Here is a 17,226-nt window from a genome sequence, read left to right as displayed (position 1 = left end):
CAAATAAAGCTACTAATCACACCTTTAAGTTTGAAAAAAAAGTAGTTTGGGACACGTATAGGAATAGCTCAAAATAAGTATAAGAATTTTGGCAAGATTATCATTTTAATTATGTTACTTCTACTCATAATAGTAACTGGGAGGTTATTCCAAGTTTTTAGTTTTTTTTTCACCGATTGAATTAGGGTTTCATAATTCAATCGCCATATTTGTTCCACAGCAGCAGAGATCCAAACCCCCAAATATGTTGCCACAGTGCAGCTCCCGATTATAGGTGTTGTTGACTCAATATTATGCAAGACTTGGGTTTTATTTGCATTTAATTTATATCCAGAAAAGGACCCGAAGCTTTTCGCTTCCTCCTTTATTATGCCCATTGCTGTTCTTGTATTAAGTGTAAAAACCGCAATACCTTCTGCGTACGCAACAGCCTTCAGTTGATGCATTCCGTGTCTAAATGGGGTGATTAAATTATTTTGATTTAATGCATTAATAAATGGCTCAATATATAATGTGAACAGCGGGGGAGAAAGTGGACACCCTTTTCTTGTTACACGCTGTATTAAAAATTGAGCATAATGCAAGTTAGCATATACAAGTTGAGCCTGTGGGTTAATATAGAGTGCACAGATCCATTTCAAGAACCGACTAGGCAGAGCATTACTAATCAGTAACCTCCATAAAGCATCCTATATCACCCGGTCGAATGCTTTCTCAGCATCCAACAGGATCATCCCCAAATTGCAGGATGTCCGTTTGGCAACATCAAAAGCAGTTATAGCTAGATTAACATGCTCAGTGGTATCCCTACCAGTGATGAATCCATGTTGATGTTCAAATACTAAGCTAGACATATAAGGTGCAAGGCGATTAGCCAGCACTTTAAAAAAGTTTTTTGCATCTGTATTGATGAGTGATATAGTTCGATAGGACCCACATTCATCCGCTGCCTTTCCTTTCTTAAGGAAAAAAATAATATTAGTTAAGTTCCAAGACCTAGGTATTTCCATACGTACCGCAATCTGCTGCATGACCAAGCAAAGTAGAGGGAGAATAAGAGCTTTAAAAGTTTTATAAAATTCAATTGGTATTGCATCATCTCCAGTGGCTTTACCAGATGGCAGCGCAGCTATTGCAGATAGAATTTCTTCTTCAGTTATGTCTTATTCGAGGTATTCCGCAGCCTCCAAATTAAGAGAGTGAGGGTTCCCTAATTGTAGATATTCTTCCACCTGTGTTAGATCAGGAGCATCAGACTGAGTATATAGGTCAATGTAAAATTGGGTAAATTGTTTCAAAATGGAGCCAGTAGAAGTATGTAGCTGGCCATTTTTACCCTTAATTAAATCAATACGTGTCTTGGCTTTTTTGTCAGCAATCTGATCAGCTAATAACCTCCCCACTCGCTCCCCATATTCATATTGGTTAATGCAAATTCTATTATAAGCAGCTGCACTCTTCATTAAGTTGCCTAGTTAAAGATGTCTGTGTATTTATTAAAGCAGTATATATTTCCTCGCTGTTTGAACCATTAGACATAAGCTCCTCCGCATGCTCGAGTTCTAATTTTTTAATGTATCACATGCTTCAAGCTATTTTGTAAGATCTTATTGGAATGATATATATACTGCTGAGTAATACCACGTATGTATGCTTTCATTGCATCCCATATAATACACGGAGAAGCAGTATCCAGATTATGCTGTAGAAACTCCTCAAGAGCCCCTTTAGTATGTAAGATATATATAGTCAGACAGCAAATATCTAGGAAATGAACATTTCCGACTGCTCTTATCCTGGGGTAACAATTGGAAGCAGACCCATAGCGGATTGTGGTCGGATGTTATCTGCAGACAAACCTTCCTTCGTGAAGTTGCCAAAATGTTGTTGCTCATAAGGACTAAGTCTATTCTTGAATAATACCTATGAGGTCCAGAATAATACGTGTATCCTGGTATTGTTGGATGTAGTGTCCGCCATAAATATGATTGCCCGTGAACCCGTGCCAATTCCCAGATTGATTTGCGAACCCTACTCATTCGCGGGAAAGCAGATCTATTTGTTGAATCTATGGCATAATTTAGTGTGCAATTAAAATCCCCCATGATAATTATTTCTCCCTGCCACCCAAGCAGCTCCAGCATTAATCTATTGAAAATGGTAGGACCATCCGTATTTGGTCCATATAATGCGTAAAGAACCAATTTTTTGTTGCAAATTTTCAGCTGCATAATGACCCATCTGCCACCTGGGTCAAAAGTTTTTTTAATTATCTTGCAAGCCAAGCATTTATCTCTAAGTATAGCTACCCCTCTAATAGCTGCCCCCTGTGAGGTACACTCCATCATCCCAAAACCTAGCTGTTAGAACCTCTGTCCTTATAAGCTAAGTGTGTCTCTCTACCAAAATTACTAGATGTGGTTTATGTATCTTAAGCTCTTCTCTAACCAGATGTCTCTTAGTAGAAGAATTTAACCCAGCCACGTTCCAGCTGATACATCTAACTATCCCCATAATAAAACATGTAATAATTCGGGCGCATACTTAATTTAGCTTGCCCAACAATTCTGTCCCTCCAAAAGGGATTAGAAAGCCCAAATTGTTTAAGTATAGTAGTGATGAACATACTCTGAATCCTCTGTCCTCATAGATTGTCAAATCTTATCTCCGTACTCACTTTTAAATTAACTTGTATCCCCTGTTCTTACACCCCCAGCACCAAAACCCTTCTAGCTTCCACCCATCGGTCATTTAAAGTTTTCACTGCAACGCCCCCTGAATCAGACTTGATTCCCACCTAACCCCCCCAGTAGTTTAGAAAAGGAATCACCCCCGCTACCCTGCTGTCGATCTAAGACAGCAAACAAAAGAGAGGCAAAGCCCTCCAAGAGTCTCCCAACTTAATTCGTAATTATAAGGCAATTTGAGTATGCTGTTAGAAAGATAAAAAGAAAATACACATTGAGTTGATTAGCACCCAACATATCATAGCCCGTAAGCAATATACAAACATCCCAACTTTAAGCTGCTTAAATTTGCTTGAGTAATTCAATGAAAGCTTCTTTTTAAAGTTCTGTTGCGCTTCGAGAAGCGCCGACTTAGCCTCCTGATCAGAGTGAAAAAACTGTGAGCGGCCATCCCTGACGACCTTCAATCGAGCAGGCTCTTGCAGATAAACCAAAGCACCAAGAGCTTTCCAAGGATCAATAAGCTGTTGCATCCTCCATCTCTTATGCATTGTGCTTTTACATAAATCAGATCTTAAAGTGATGGAGATCAATTCAACTGTCACAGGAGTGGTAGGCCGAGCTTTAATGGCAATAGCTTGATGCAGTAGAAAATTACCAAAAAAAACAGAATAGGTATAGGTTGATGAGAATTAGACTGCTTTGTTTGAATATAGAAGATTGGCAGCCTATGAGCTCTCTGAATCTGGGAATCCCAGTCAGCCAAATCTGGGAAAGCTTTCTGGAATAGTTGGACCATAAATGCTCGCAGATCCGAGCCTTCTCTTCCTTCCGGGACCCCAAATATTTTCAAGTTATTCCGACGCTGCTGGTTCTCAAGATCTGCAGCCTTTTCTTGAAGCACATTTAGCTGAGTATCATGTTCACGTAGTAGGTTAGTAGAATGTGTCACTGCCTCCTCATTATCAGACAGTCTTCGCTGTAATTTGGTCATCTCAGTTGTAAGTTCCGCAACTTTGCCAGTCTGAGAGGGAAAAGGATGATGGCGGATTGAATCCGCTGTGAGAGGCAACATCCGACGTGAGCTCCTGACAGTATGCTGAGTGCTCCGTGATGAAAGGCTGAAAGGCAGCTTACAACTTGACAAACATTTTGGAAATAGCACCCTTTATCTTTTGAGCGGCCGGTGGTACGAAATAATCAACAGAAGGGCAGTGTAACTTACACTTTGAGGTTTTGACGGGACGCCAAGCAACTAATTATATTCGGCAACACCCGGAGCTGTGTGCTTCGCCGGAGTTGTCTGTGGTGCTTCATGCCTCATTGGTCTGGGTGGTTCGTAAGCTCCGTGACTGTACAACGGTATATGGCTCCACTTAAGCCAACTTTACCGAGGACTGTTCGGGTGACCCGAAATTCTGCCACAGCTTTTGCTGCTAGTTCTGCCACGGACTTAACTGATAACATCAGCAGAAAAGCTGGGTCATGAGTTGGGAGACCCGTGACGAAAATGCTCAATTCCGGGAAGGCAGCTGAATTCTTTGCTAACGCTGCTGCTGCGGTTCCTGAAACTGACATCATAGACATCGTGGAGATCGTTATGGAGGCAGTGCAATCTCAGCGTGGACTTGGAGGTTCACCTGAGGTGTTGCGTAATATATCAAATGGAGCGGAATCGGAGGTTACTTTGCGAGGTGCTGCGACGGTGCAAGTGCAAGTGCAAGGACTTGTTGTCGGACCCCAGGACACTTAATAACAGGTACTCAATGAGGGATTGTCTCAAGTGCCATGTGTGGCAGTAACCATGGATGCTGGGGTAACTGTGGGCTCTTCTGCTAGGATGCCAGAGTAGGGTTTAATTGGTGCACTTGATGATTTGTATCTAACTGCGGCTGGGTCACTGCTGGAGCAGCCGTCGGGGTCGATGAATATTGCTACCCATACTAGCTTGGGGGAGAGCTGGAAAGATGGCTTATGGCCTGAGAGTAGGTCTTCGGCGGCGCTGGTAAATCCCGAAATGGAATCAACCCCACCGGGGGAAATATGCTTGTTGGAGTCTTTGCAACTGAACACTCAGGAAACGGTGGGAGACCATGCAATGGGAGGCATTGAACAGTATGGCGGAAACAGTGAGCCTCAGAATACTGTTGGAGATGTGCCATCTCATCTTTCACCATCAAAGGATCCTAATAGTTTAGGTGGCTATTCATTTGATGAAGATAGTGGCTCTATATCCGGCTCTATATCTGCAAAAAAGAAAAACTTGGTTTTAAAGCTGCAAAACAAACTAAAGTCGGTCAGAAAGCCGTAGAACCAAACAATATTAGTAAGACAACTCAAAAGCAAAGTGCCCTCTCAACAACTACTCATTTAAAAGCTAAAGCTAAAAGTCAGTGTAGCCCGCAACGTAAATGGGCGGCTTCGAAGGGGGAAGTAAAATCGATTGTATCACAACTATCTGGGCAAAATCTGGCTTCTGGTGGTGGCCAGAATAAAAATTTCTCTCAGTCTATCTCAGAGAGCTCGCTAAAAACTGCTAATCCCAGTGGGGGTCATCAACTTGTTGATTTAACACAGTCGGCAAAGGAGATACCTGGACAAGCGACTGCATCAGTAGTCGCAAACACATCAGAAGTAGCATCAGCCCCAGAACCCTCTTTAGCTTCAATTATGCAGGCATTAACCGCACAAAGAGCGGAAGCACAGGAGTATTATAACCAGCTTAGAGCAGATAACGTTACTATTCAGCAAACACTGGACGCACTATCCAGATAATTCAGTACAAAATTATTGAAGGCATCAGAGACAAAGGAACTCATGAAACATTGGGAAAAGGTAAGAGCAATGTACAAGCCTCTATAGTCCATGCAGGGATTAAGATCTTGATAAAAAAACAAAAGAGCTCCAATTGGAGCTGAAAAGAATAATTGTGTAATCAATACATTTTGTAAATTCAGTTGTTAGTAGGCCTTAAATAGCTCCTTCCCATATTCTGATAGGAAGTAACAATGCCTAAAAGGTACAACAGTCACTACACCAGGGTGAATTACTATGGTTCAATCATTTTATGTAGATGGTAAAGCAAACAGACCTTAGGTTAAGGAAAAACTGTAGCAGATGCCTAGTACTGAGGAGGCACAAAAATACGATCCACAATCATAATGGAAATCATATTAGAACATTGGAATGTTGAGAGCTCCATTGAAAACAATGGAGTGCTCCGGGTTTCTAATGGTCGATAGAAGCCCAGAGCTCCAACATTCCAATGTTTGTTCACAGCTGTTGTTGTGAACAAAGGTCTGACAGGGCCCTAGGGGATTGAAATACCCTCGACTCCAATAGGCTTTTGTTTTACAAATTATAGCATTCTGCCCTTTATGGGCAGAAGGTTCTAATAGCTTTACTGCCCTCCTTAACCGGCTCTACTGGTAATTAAAGGCCCGGTCTCTTGTTAAAGACCCTTACCCTCGGCTTGGGTCTTTAATGGCTGGTAGAGCCAGCTCTAAGGCTAAATGGGAACATTAGAATGTTGAGACAATAAAGTGGCTCTGTGCTTATAATGGCTGGTATAAACCTTCTGCTCCAATATTCCAATTTTTTACTTTCTGTTTCTCTGTTTTTTATATAGATTATGTGGCAACCGCCAGTAGTTAATATATATGTATATATATAAATTCACAGTCCTGTCCCTCCTTCTACACCGAGGAGGGTTTTCAGCACAGGTATGGACCCCTGAAAATCTTCACAGAGTCCAAGAAAAAGGATTCGCCATTTTTTTATTATTAATATCACCACAAGTGAAACAGACAAGTGTCCACCCCTGACGCGTTTGGATCGCACATGACGATCTTGATCACATGATGTATATATGTGTATATATATATATATAAGTAAATGTTTAAATAGTTACAAAACTGTTAAAAAAACATGTTAAAACAAGATTTCATACTAAAATACCGGGTAAAATACATATTAAAAAGTTCATCAAATAAAAACTTTTTATGTATAAAAACTCACAATAATAACAAGAAATCTCAAATGGTTCAATCATGTTAGATGATTAAATGATTAAGCCCAAGTAGTCCTTTGTGCAAGTGCTAGTTACAAAAAGTGCCACCAAAAGGTATAAATGTGCAAAAATGCAAATAGTAAAAGATAAAAACAATTGCAAAGGCAGCAGGTAAAAATATGTAAATGTATGCAAGGAGCTGTGAACCTATACACAAGTATAGAAATCTTCGCTAGAGTTAAGACCATGTGGAGTTTTGCAATCTAACTCTAGTATGTACCTTGTCACAAGCTTTGTTAGGAGAGCCTCCCGGTCACCTCCCCTTCTCAATGGGGGGACTGTCTCCACAGCGAAATACTTGAGGACACTGGCACCTTTCTCGTGGCACTCTCCAAAATGCCTTGCAACAGGATAAGACTGATCACCATTATTGATGGCCCTTATGTACTGGAGTAGACTCTTGTGCACCTGCAGCTTTGTACTTCCTACGTACTGCAAGCCACACGGACACTCCAGCACATATATTGCAAACTCGGTTTTGCATGTTCGTTTTTTTTAATGTGTATGGGCTCATTCCTAAATATATATGTGTGTATGTATATATATATCTATATGTGTATATATATGTGTGTGTGTATATATATATGTGTGTTTGGCAATATATATATATATCTATAGATAGATATGTGTGTGTGTGTGTGTGTGTGTGTGTGTGTGTATGTATATATGTATATATATATATATATTCACTGAAGAAACCATAGGTTTCGGGGACGTTATCGTTAGTTGGACATTTCACTTGTACAAAACCAGAGAAATTTGTCCGTTATAGTTAGTTCAGCTAACTATAACTCGCGCCCCCTCAATGCATTGCTGATGACATCACATATTACATCATTCATGACATGGTCAGTGACATCACGGATGACATCACTGATGAAATCTCAAATGACACCACTGATTACATCACTGATGACATCATCCAGTGACTGTGTGTTTCTGAAAAGTTTAAGTATTTTTTATATATAAATATATATATATATATATATATGCCAAGGTGTATTGAAGAGTAAGTGGGTGAATAAGTGTTTGAATGTATGATTTAGTAAGTGTGTGACTGTCTGTATGAGTGAGTGATTAAATGTGTCTTAGTGATGCATGGGTTAGTGACTAACTGTGTAAATCTCTGTATCAGTCTGTCAGTTGGTATGTAAGCGGTTGCATGGGTTGGTGAGTAGCTAAATGAGTGTCCATGTGGGTTATTAATTGGTTGTCTGAGTATCTGTATGGGTGCCTGAGTGTCTGTGTGGGTGAGTGGGGGTGTGTGATCTGTGCATGGATGTATGAGTGGGTGATTGACTGGGTGTATTGGTTCAAGAGTGCATCTGTGAAGGGCCGTATGGGTGGGTGAGTGTGTGTATGTGTGTGTTGGTGAGTGAATGGATGTCTCAGTGGTAAACCTGGGCAAAGCACTACGCTACGCTCGCGTAGTTTGCGAAGTTTGCGCTACATCGCACTACGCGAATTGCACGTAGCACAGTGCAAACATGCGTAGCGTAGTGTAGCGTAGTGCAGCGGTCATTTTTTGCTTGCTCGCGGTCCTCAACGTCAAGTTGGCGACCGCGAGCAAGCAAAATGATATCCCGGCGAGACTTTTTCCTCGTTCGCGATCAGCAACATCAAGTTGCCGATCACGAGCATGGAAAATAAACCTCCCGGCGAGATTCTCAACGCGGGGAGGTCAGGTTTCTCATTACAAGTGGTCGCGTATGCTCGCGACCGTTCGCGATGAGAAACTACCAGTCCACGTTGAGAAAGCTGCCGCTCGAGTAAAAATCTACTCGAACGGCAGATAACTACAGCTCGCACTGTACAAGATGCCGTTTTCAATGATTGCACAGTGTCGGATGCTTGCCCGCACTGTGCAATCATTGAAAACGGCATCTTGCACAGTGCGAACAGGGTACTACGCAGTTCGCGAAGTGCTACGCGTATCTCGCGTAGTGTGACGTGCACTTTGCGTAGCTGCGCGTAGCGCTACTTCGCGAACTACGCCCAGGGTTACTCAGTGGTACATGTGTGAGTAACTACACATGTGAAAGGGAGTATATGTGAGTGTTGGAGTATATAAATGAACTATATGTAAGAGTGAGTGATTGTGAGAGTGGCTGTATGGATGAGTGTGTGGTTGTATCAGTGATTGTAAGTATGTGTTAGTATTTGTATCAATAAGAGAGGTGGTGTTTGTATAACTGTATAGGTGAGTAAATGGACGTGTTATTGGTTTTTTGCATGACTGACTAGGTGTGTGAGTAAGGCTATGGGTGTGTGGCGGTGTGTGAGTGTCTGTATAGGTGTATGAGTGCATATGGTAGTGCTGTACTGATGAGTGACCACATGTGTGAGTGACTGTATGGGTGAATGAGTGGATATGTGTGTAGACCTAGGAATCAGTGAATGGGTATGTAGTAACTGGTATTGGTGTGTCTATGGTTTCGAAAATGGTAGTATGTATTTTAGAGTAGGTGTATCAAAGGCTATATTAGTGTGTGAGGCGGTGCATCAGATTATCATGTGGACGATGTCATCAGTGATGTCATTTGAGATGTCATCAGTGATGTCGCTGACCATGTCATGAATGATGTAATATGTGACATCATCAGCAGTGCATTGCGAGGGCGCGAGTTATAGTTAGCTGAACTAACTATAACAGCCGACTTTCTCTGGTTTTGTATGAGTGAAATGTCCAACTAACTAACGTCTAGGCCTGGGCTAAAATTCCGTTCCTCTCGCGGAAATTGTGATAATTTGACATTTTAGCGTTCCGCGGAGAGCGCAAAAATGTTAACATTTCCGCAATCCGCATTTTACCGGAATTTTTTTTCTTGCGCGCGCTGTAAAAAAATACATTCTCGCGTGCGCGCGATCGCCTTACCTGAATCCCCGCGTTCGCCGTCAAGTTTTCCCGATCCGGTCGCGTTCTCCACAAGATGTTGGATTGTTGGTAGCCATTTGCGCTGTCTCGCAACAGTTCGCGCCCGCATTAACGTCATTTGTCGCGCGATCACGTCATTCGTCGCGCGATCACGTCTTTCTTCTCGCGATCATGCACCGCAAGAGTATGAGATCTCGCGCCAATGAGCAACCGCATGGGTAAGTTGGCGAGCCGCGTTCACGCAGAAAATACCGCGAAGGAGCGGGAAAAAAACGTCTGCGTCTTCGCGATATTTCTGCGTGTTTGCAGAGATTTTTTACATTTTTGCGATAGTTTGCTAAAGTGAATTTCGCAAATTTCGCCCACCCCTATTACCGTCCCTGAAACCTATGGTTTTTTCAGTGAATTTCAATGGCTTTTTAAATGCTAATTTCTCACTATAACGTCCCTGAAACCTATGTTTTTTTCAGTGAATTTCAAAGTTTTTTTTTTAAATGCTAATTTCTAACTATGCCTACAGTGGTAGGACATGTGCAGAAAGAGAAGGAAAGGCGCAGAAAGAAGTAAGAGAAATGAAGAAAGAGGCAACAAAAGTCCAGAAAGACGAAGAAAGGTGCAGAGAGCAAAAAGAGGCCTTGTTGCAAAGTCATCCTGTGCCCCCAACTTTTGATGACGGGTACTGGTGGTAAATGACTCTGAGTAACCAGGCCTAGAACCAGTGCTATGCTAAAAGACACTTAGAATACAGTGAAAACTAGGGAACACTATGCGTTGGGGTACCCCTGTGATTGGCATTACCTCCTCTGTAAGGCCCTGGTACATAATAGGGCAGGGGGATTAAAACTACCTCTAAGTCAGAGGAGTAGAAATATGCTTCTTTAAGTAGTAGCCACGTTTGCAGAGTGGTGGAGAAAGGGTGCTGGGCCTCCGACCAGCGCTCAGGAATTCCGCTGCATATGACTTAGAGGTACCAGGAGGGCTTCTTGGCCCCCAAAGTCCCGCAGGATAAAATTGTACTTCATCCCCTGTCCCGTAGTCTGCCAGAAGGCTTGTTTGCAGAGTGGTGGAGAAAGGGGGGCATGGCCTTCTATTAAGTTTTAGGAATCCCACTGTGTGGGACTTACTGGAGGTAACGAGAGGGGTAGTTGGCCCCCTAGGACAACCTTGGGGGCCAACTACCCCTCCTATTACCTCCAGCAAATCCAGCACAGCAGGATTGCTAAGTTGTCATAGCAGGCCATGCCTCCTTTCCCCATCACTCTGCAAACACACTTCCTGGCACGCTCTTGAATGGGGATTAAAGTCCCCTTCGCTGCTGGGGGTCCATAGGGGCCAACTAGCATACCTGATACCTCCACTATGTCCCAGATAGTGGGATTGCTGAAACCTGGACACAGGCCACGCCCCCTTTCTCCACCACTCTGCAAACACCCCTCCTGGCGCGTTCTAAATTGATGGATTAAGTCCCCTTGCATACTGAGGGTTGCCGTGGGCCAACTAGCCCACCAAGTACCTCCAGTAAGTCCCACACACCTGGATTGCTGAGAGTGGTCCGAGGATATGTCCACTTTTTACACCACTCTGCAAATGCAGCTCCTGGCGCACTGGTGCTCGGGGGATGAAGTCCACTTGTGTCCTGAGGTCCTTAGGACACAAGAGGACCTCATCGCCCCACCAGCAGTGCGCCAAGAGGTGCGTTTGTAGACGGGTGTAAAAAGGGGGTGGCCTCGGACCACCTCTCTGCAATCCAGCTGTGTGGTGCTTACTGGAGGTACCTGGTGGGCTAGTTGGCCCCCAGGGACCCTCAGTATTTAAGGGGACTTAATCCTCCAATTTAGAACACGCAAGGGGGTACGTTTGCAGAGTGCTGCAGGGAGGGGGCAAGACCTCCAGCGAGATGCTGGCTTTTTAAAAAAATAAATATTTGTAGAAAGGGGGCTGTGTGGACCCCCTTCTTTTACTATTTTATGGGCCCTGGGGACCCCATCCCCCAGGGCTTGAGAATTAAAAAAAAAAACGGGAAGAGGGCAGCGTGGCCTCTGTTCCCTGGGCTGCTATAGGCCCTGGGAACCCCATCCCCTAGGGCCTGGCCAGCATTTTTTAAATTAATATTTTGGAGGGAGGCTACGTGGCCCCTCTCCTGAGGCCTACAATGGCCCCGGGAATCCAATCCCTCGGGCATTGCCTCATTTTTTTTTTTTAATAGTACGGGAGGGGGCTGTGTGGCCCCCCTTCCCTTGGCCACTTCTGGCCCTGGGGACTCCATCCCCTGGGGTCTGGCTACCTTTTTTTTTTTTAATAGGAGGGCAGTGTGGCCCCCCTCCTAAGGCCAATTATGGCCCCGGGGACCCCATCCCCCGGGGCCGGCCTTTCCGTTTTTTTAAATTTTATTTTTTAATTATTGGGGAGGGGGGCCGCGTGACCCCCTCCCAGGTAACTTCTGGCCCTGGGTACCCCATTCCCTGGGGCCTTGCCTCACCCTTGGGGACCGTGGGGGGAGCCCCAATGCCCCCACGGTCCTGCCGGTTCTCCACCTCCTGTGGGAGCCGGCATTGCTTTTGCAGAAGGGGAGCTGCTGACATGCATAGATCCAGTGGAACAAAATCACCAATGGTTACAGGGACGGTAAAAAAAAACTTCGAAAATCAGTGAGAAAAACAAAGGTTACAGGGATGCTATGGTTAGGTACACATTTTACACAGGCAAAACTATAGAAATTCAGCAGTTATAGTTAGAATTATCTGAAGAAACTATTACTCGTGCCCTAAGGTAACCATAACTCGAGTTATGACTGCATACAGCCAACCGCGCATCGCCTTCAGCCGTGCATGGCAGGGGGTTGGCCACAGGGCCTGGCCAACCCCTCAAAGGCAATCAACATGGGTGGGGAGCAGGCAGCCCCCTCCCGGGCCGATTTTGGCCCTGGGGACCCCATGGCCTGCTACCTTTTTATAGTGGAGGGGGTACATGCCCCCCTCCCCGGGCTGTATTTGGCCCCAGGGACCCCATCCCCGAGGCCTATCAATTAAATAATTGGGTAGGAGGGCACCCAGGTTGATTTTGGCGCCAGGGATATCAATCTTCCAGGGCCTGGCCTAATTATAAGGGATAGGGTATGCAGTCCCCTTCCCTGGGCCAATATTTAAACCCATCTATCGGAGCTCTTCCAGTAAATGATGTGTGTTGTGGAGCCTACCCAGGGCTATATTTAAAAGAGGAGGGGGACACATTGACCCCTCCCTGGGACAATTTTAGCCCCAGGGACCCCCATCTTCTAGGGCCTGGCCTTATTCTTAAGGTCAGCATCTATAGGGGTAGGGGGCATGCAACCCCCCTCACCCGGCCAATTTTGGCCCCGGGTACTCCATCCCCAGGGGCTGGCCAAATTAAAATGGCGGGGGTGCATGGCCACCCTCCCTGGGCTGATTTCTGCCCCAGAGACCCTATCTCCCAGAGACAGCCCGGCCAGTCAATAGTGGGTTCCCTGGTGCCTTTCCAGGGCACCCACTGACTCATTGTTGGGGTTTGTGGGGGGATCCCCAATGCCCCTACAGCCCCAGCTGGCTTCCTGCCTCCAGCAGGAACCAGCATTGCTCCTGCATGCAGGGAGCACCCAAAAATGCTGCTCCCTGCATGCAGGAGCATTTTTTTTATCTATTTCTTTGCCCGCCTGACAGCGGCCAGGGAAACAGATGAAAAGTCTGCTTTCAGCGGGCAGGGGCATTTTTCCTGCTAATGCCGGCTGGGAGTGGACTTATTGTTTGCCCTCGCTTGGCGGTAGTTTTAAATTGCTTCCGCCAAGTGAGAGCAAACAGAGGATTCCCTGCCTGCACTAGCGTGGGCAAGGAAACCACTGTGTCCCAGGGGTGGGCACCCTGGGAAATAGCTGACCCTCACAATGTGGGATTGGGTCACTAGGTCCATTAATGGCTCTAGAAGGGGAACTATGTGCCTCCCTCCTTTTAAAAAAGCACATCTGTGCCCCTGGGGGTGGTGGTCCCCGGGGCCAAAACTGTCCTGGGAAGGGAGGCCCTGTGGCCCCCATTTTTCTAATCAGCCTGGCCCCAGGGAAATGGTGGTCTCTGGAGCTGAATACAGCCTGGGCAGGGGGCCGCATGACCCCTCCCCCAATATATTTATGGATGGGCCCCAGGAAGGTGGCAGTCCCCAAGGCGAAAAACAGCGTGGGAGGGGAGTTGTGCAGCCACCTCTCCTTTAATTCATTTGGCTGGGCCCTGGGGGATCAGCCTGGAGATGAGGGCCACTCATGCCCCTCCCCCAATATTGATATCAAATTCACCCTCTAGGACATAGCCCACCTGGGGCTCATATAGAAAACAAGCACAGGAGACCGCACTTTTTTTTCAATTTTGCCACAAATTAATGGATTTTGCAGCACAATTGAAAAAAACTAATATTTTAGGCCCCCAGCATGGTCCCTGTGGGACCCCACCACCAGGCCTAGGGGGTCAGGGTATTCTTACCCTGACCTCTTATGTTTGTTTTTTTTGCCTTATTTCTTGGGACTCAGGAGTCCAAGTCCCAAGATGTCAGAGAACTATTCCTGGTTCAAGTGTTGGCAGCCAATCAGATCTCAGCATGATGGCTCTTGGTTAGAGCAACGGTCCGGGCACAGAAAATGCTATGCCCAGTGGGTGGGCTCTTCAGGACATAGCAATTAAGCCGGGGCATGGGGTCCCCAGAGCCATTAATAGCTCAGGGATGGGGCCTCACTCCCCATTTTAAGTAATTTCAGCCCAAGGGTTGGTATACCGAAGGTCTTCAGAGGCTCAGGAAGGGAGGCACCGCAGCCTCTTCTTCCCTTTTGAAAAAGTTGTCCCCAGGGGTGGGCTCCCTGATGCCTCTGGAGGCTAACCATATACACTGCTTTCAACCCCGGTGGAGGGCTCTCCAAGGCCTCCGAAGGGGGTTGTGGGGCACCCCTAGCCATAAATGCAGATTTTGGTCCAGAGTTGGGCTCCCTGGGGCCTTTAATGGCTCAGGGAGGAAGGCCATGCAGCGTCCTCCCCTTATTGAATATGGCCCGGGGATGAGCTCCCTAGGGCTTATAATTACTGAATGCAGCCTGGCTGCAATGTTCAGGTTTTTTTGTTTTATCAATCCCGAGAGAGTCCTGCGGGATTGTGACATTTTTTGCAGATTTTGTTTGAGTTTTGGCCCAGGGGGGTCTCTCTTGGTCTCCCCATGTGGCCTAGGGAGTCAGGGCATCTTTACCTTGCCCTATTATACCATTTTTCTTTTTTTTACCTCAAAACAGGGGACTGAGTCCCCTAATCCTGTAATGGCTGGCAGCAACATTTTTCTCATGTCTTAAAGAAGTCTATGGAAAATGCATGGGGTTTTCACGTTTTGGAACACCCCTTTTTTCTTGCCCCCACCGCTTGATGGAATAATATCTCGAACTTTTCAAGCACAAACTAGTCAAAAAGTAGCCCCTTTTTGGACATTTTCATGGAGATTCGTTAAACGGTGCTAAAGGTATAAGATTATATATATGGGAGAATACGTGCGAGTCGGAGTAACTATGTGTGTGCGAGTGGGTATGTGAGTGGCTCTATGGATGAGTGAGTGGGTGTGTGAGTGTTTTGGTGAGTGAATGGGTGTATGAGTGTCTCTATGAGTGAGTGAGGGGCTATGTGAGTGGCTGTAGCAGCGATTATGTGAGTGGCTGTATGGGTGTGTGTAAGTGGCAGTATGGGTGAGTGGCTGTTTAAGTGGGAGTTTAATTAACTGATTGGTTATCTGAGTGGCTGTTTTGGAGAGTGAGTGTCTATATAGGTGAGTGAGTGGCTCAGTTGAGAGGCAGTATGGGTGAGTGGCTGGGTGTGTGAGAGGTTGGATAGGTGAGTGAGTGACTATGTGAGTATGTATATGAGGAGTGACTGGCTGTATGGGTGAGTGAGTAGGTGTGTGAGTGGCTCTATGGATCAGTGAGTGGGTGTTTGAGTAGTTGTATGGGTTTTTGAGTGGATGTATGAGCTGTGTGGGTGTATGAGTGGATGTGTGAGTGGTTCTGTGGATGACATCATCAGTGATGTAATTTGAGATGTCATCAGTGATGTCACAGACCATATCATGAGTAAAGTAATATGTGAGGTCATAAGCAGTACATTACAAGGGCATAAGTTATAGTTTGTTCAGGTGACTATAACTGCTGAATTTCAATGGTTTTGTATGAGTGAAATCTGAGCCTAACTATAACATCCATGCAACCTTTGTTTTTTTCAGTGAATTTCTAAGGTTTTTAAAATTCTATTCCCCTTCAATAACAGCCATGTAACCTTTGATTTTTTTAGGTCACGGTCTCTGATGAGCGCTCAGCAGTCCCGCTGTGTGGGACTTACTGGTGATAACAGAAGGAGACCTTGGCCCCAACGATCCTGAGCATACAAGGGGACTTCATCACCCAACAAGTAGTGCTCCAAGAGGCATGTTTGCAGAGTGCTGGTCAAAGGCGGTGAGGCCTATGACGACCTCTCAGCAATCCTGCTGTGTGGGACTTACTGGTGGTAACAGGAGGGGGTTTTGGCCCCCAAGAACCCTCTGCATAAAAGGGGACTTCATTCCCTAACCAGTAGTGCACCAGGAGGTGTGTTTGCGCAGTTGTACAGTCAGGGGTCATTGAAACGTGGGGCCTGACAGAGAGAAACACGAGAAATGCAAGAGTGGCAATAAATCATTACATGTTGAACGATTGCGGGGAAGGTGGCCTAAGAGAACGTGAAGTAAATTAACTGCTTAGTTGGATCTAATATGCTATGAATGCACTCTGAGAATGTGCAGTGGCTGCCTTTACAACGCAGTGTTATGGATCGCGTTACATTTAGCACTTGTATTTCATAAACGCTGGAGCGATTGACGCTTCTTCAGTTTGGGGGCTTGGACTATCCAAGCATGAACTTTTGCCCTGAAGAAGTCCCATGAGACTGGGACGAAATGCGTAGGCTGTGTCTTGGATGTATCGTGTCTTTTGTACAAAAATATGAAGATATATTAATAAAAAGGAAAAAGAAAAAGTACGTGAAAAGCTTTTATTTTTATGAGAACAGAATGGTTATGTCATCTCATGTGCAAAACATGTTTCTAATATGAGTGCATGATACATGCTTTAGATATGTAGGACTCTTTGAAGTCAGATGCTAATACTTCAGGTTACTGTGCTCCTCTTCCCTTGCAGTCATCTCTACAACTACTGAACAGATTTACACCAATTCACATAAATTTGATCTGTGAAACAAAATCTACCTTTCTGTCAAATTTAGTGTAATTCCATCCAGCGGTTTGTGCTGTAGTCATGTTCAAAACTCCTATGGGGATTAACCTGGGGAAAACGCATTTTGGGACTCAATGCCCCCTTTTTCTCAGCCCCCATTTGATGGGCCACCCCAAAACTTTCCAGACATCAGCTGAAGTGAGTGTCAAATTTTCGAGGGAAAATTTCGTGAAGATTTGTCAACCAGCATCAAAGATATAGGCAACTGAAAAACAGCTTTATATAGAAATCAAGTTCTAACTAGAACTACCTGTTGGCAACCGCTAGTAGGTAATGTATATATATATATATATATATGTAT

The 17,226-nt window shown here is 45.1% G+C and overlaps 1 long non-coding RNA gene across 1 annotated transcript in view; it reads left to right on the top strand.

The window, feature by feature from the left end:
- Positions 1–16,455, top strand: part of LOC146812593 (uncharacterized) — a 260,278-nt gene extending 243,823 nt beyond the window's left edge. The window contains exon 3 of the long non-coding RNA XR_014965962.1: positions 15,949–16,455. This is a non-coding gene — a long non-coding RNA (uncharacterized LOC146812593). The remainder of the gene's footprint in view (positions 1–15,948) is intronic.
- Positions 16,456–17,226: the final 771 nt, after the last annotated feature.

The sequence above is a fragment of the Triturus cristatus genome, chromosome 7 (genome assembly GCF_964204655.1).
Source record: "Triturus cristatus chromosome 7, aTriCri1.1, whole genome shotgun sequence".
NCBI classification, from domain to species: domain Eukaryota; kingdom Metazoa; phylum Chordata; class Amphibia; order Caudata; family Salamandridae; genus Triturus; species Triturus cristatus.
This window is presented reverse-complemented; position numbering and strand designations above follow the sequence as displayed.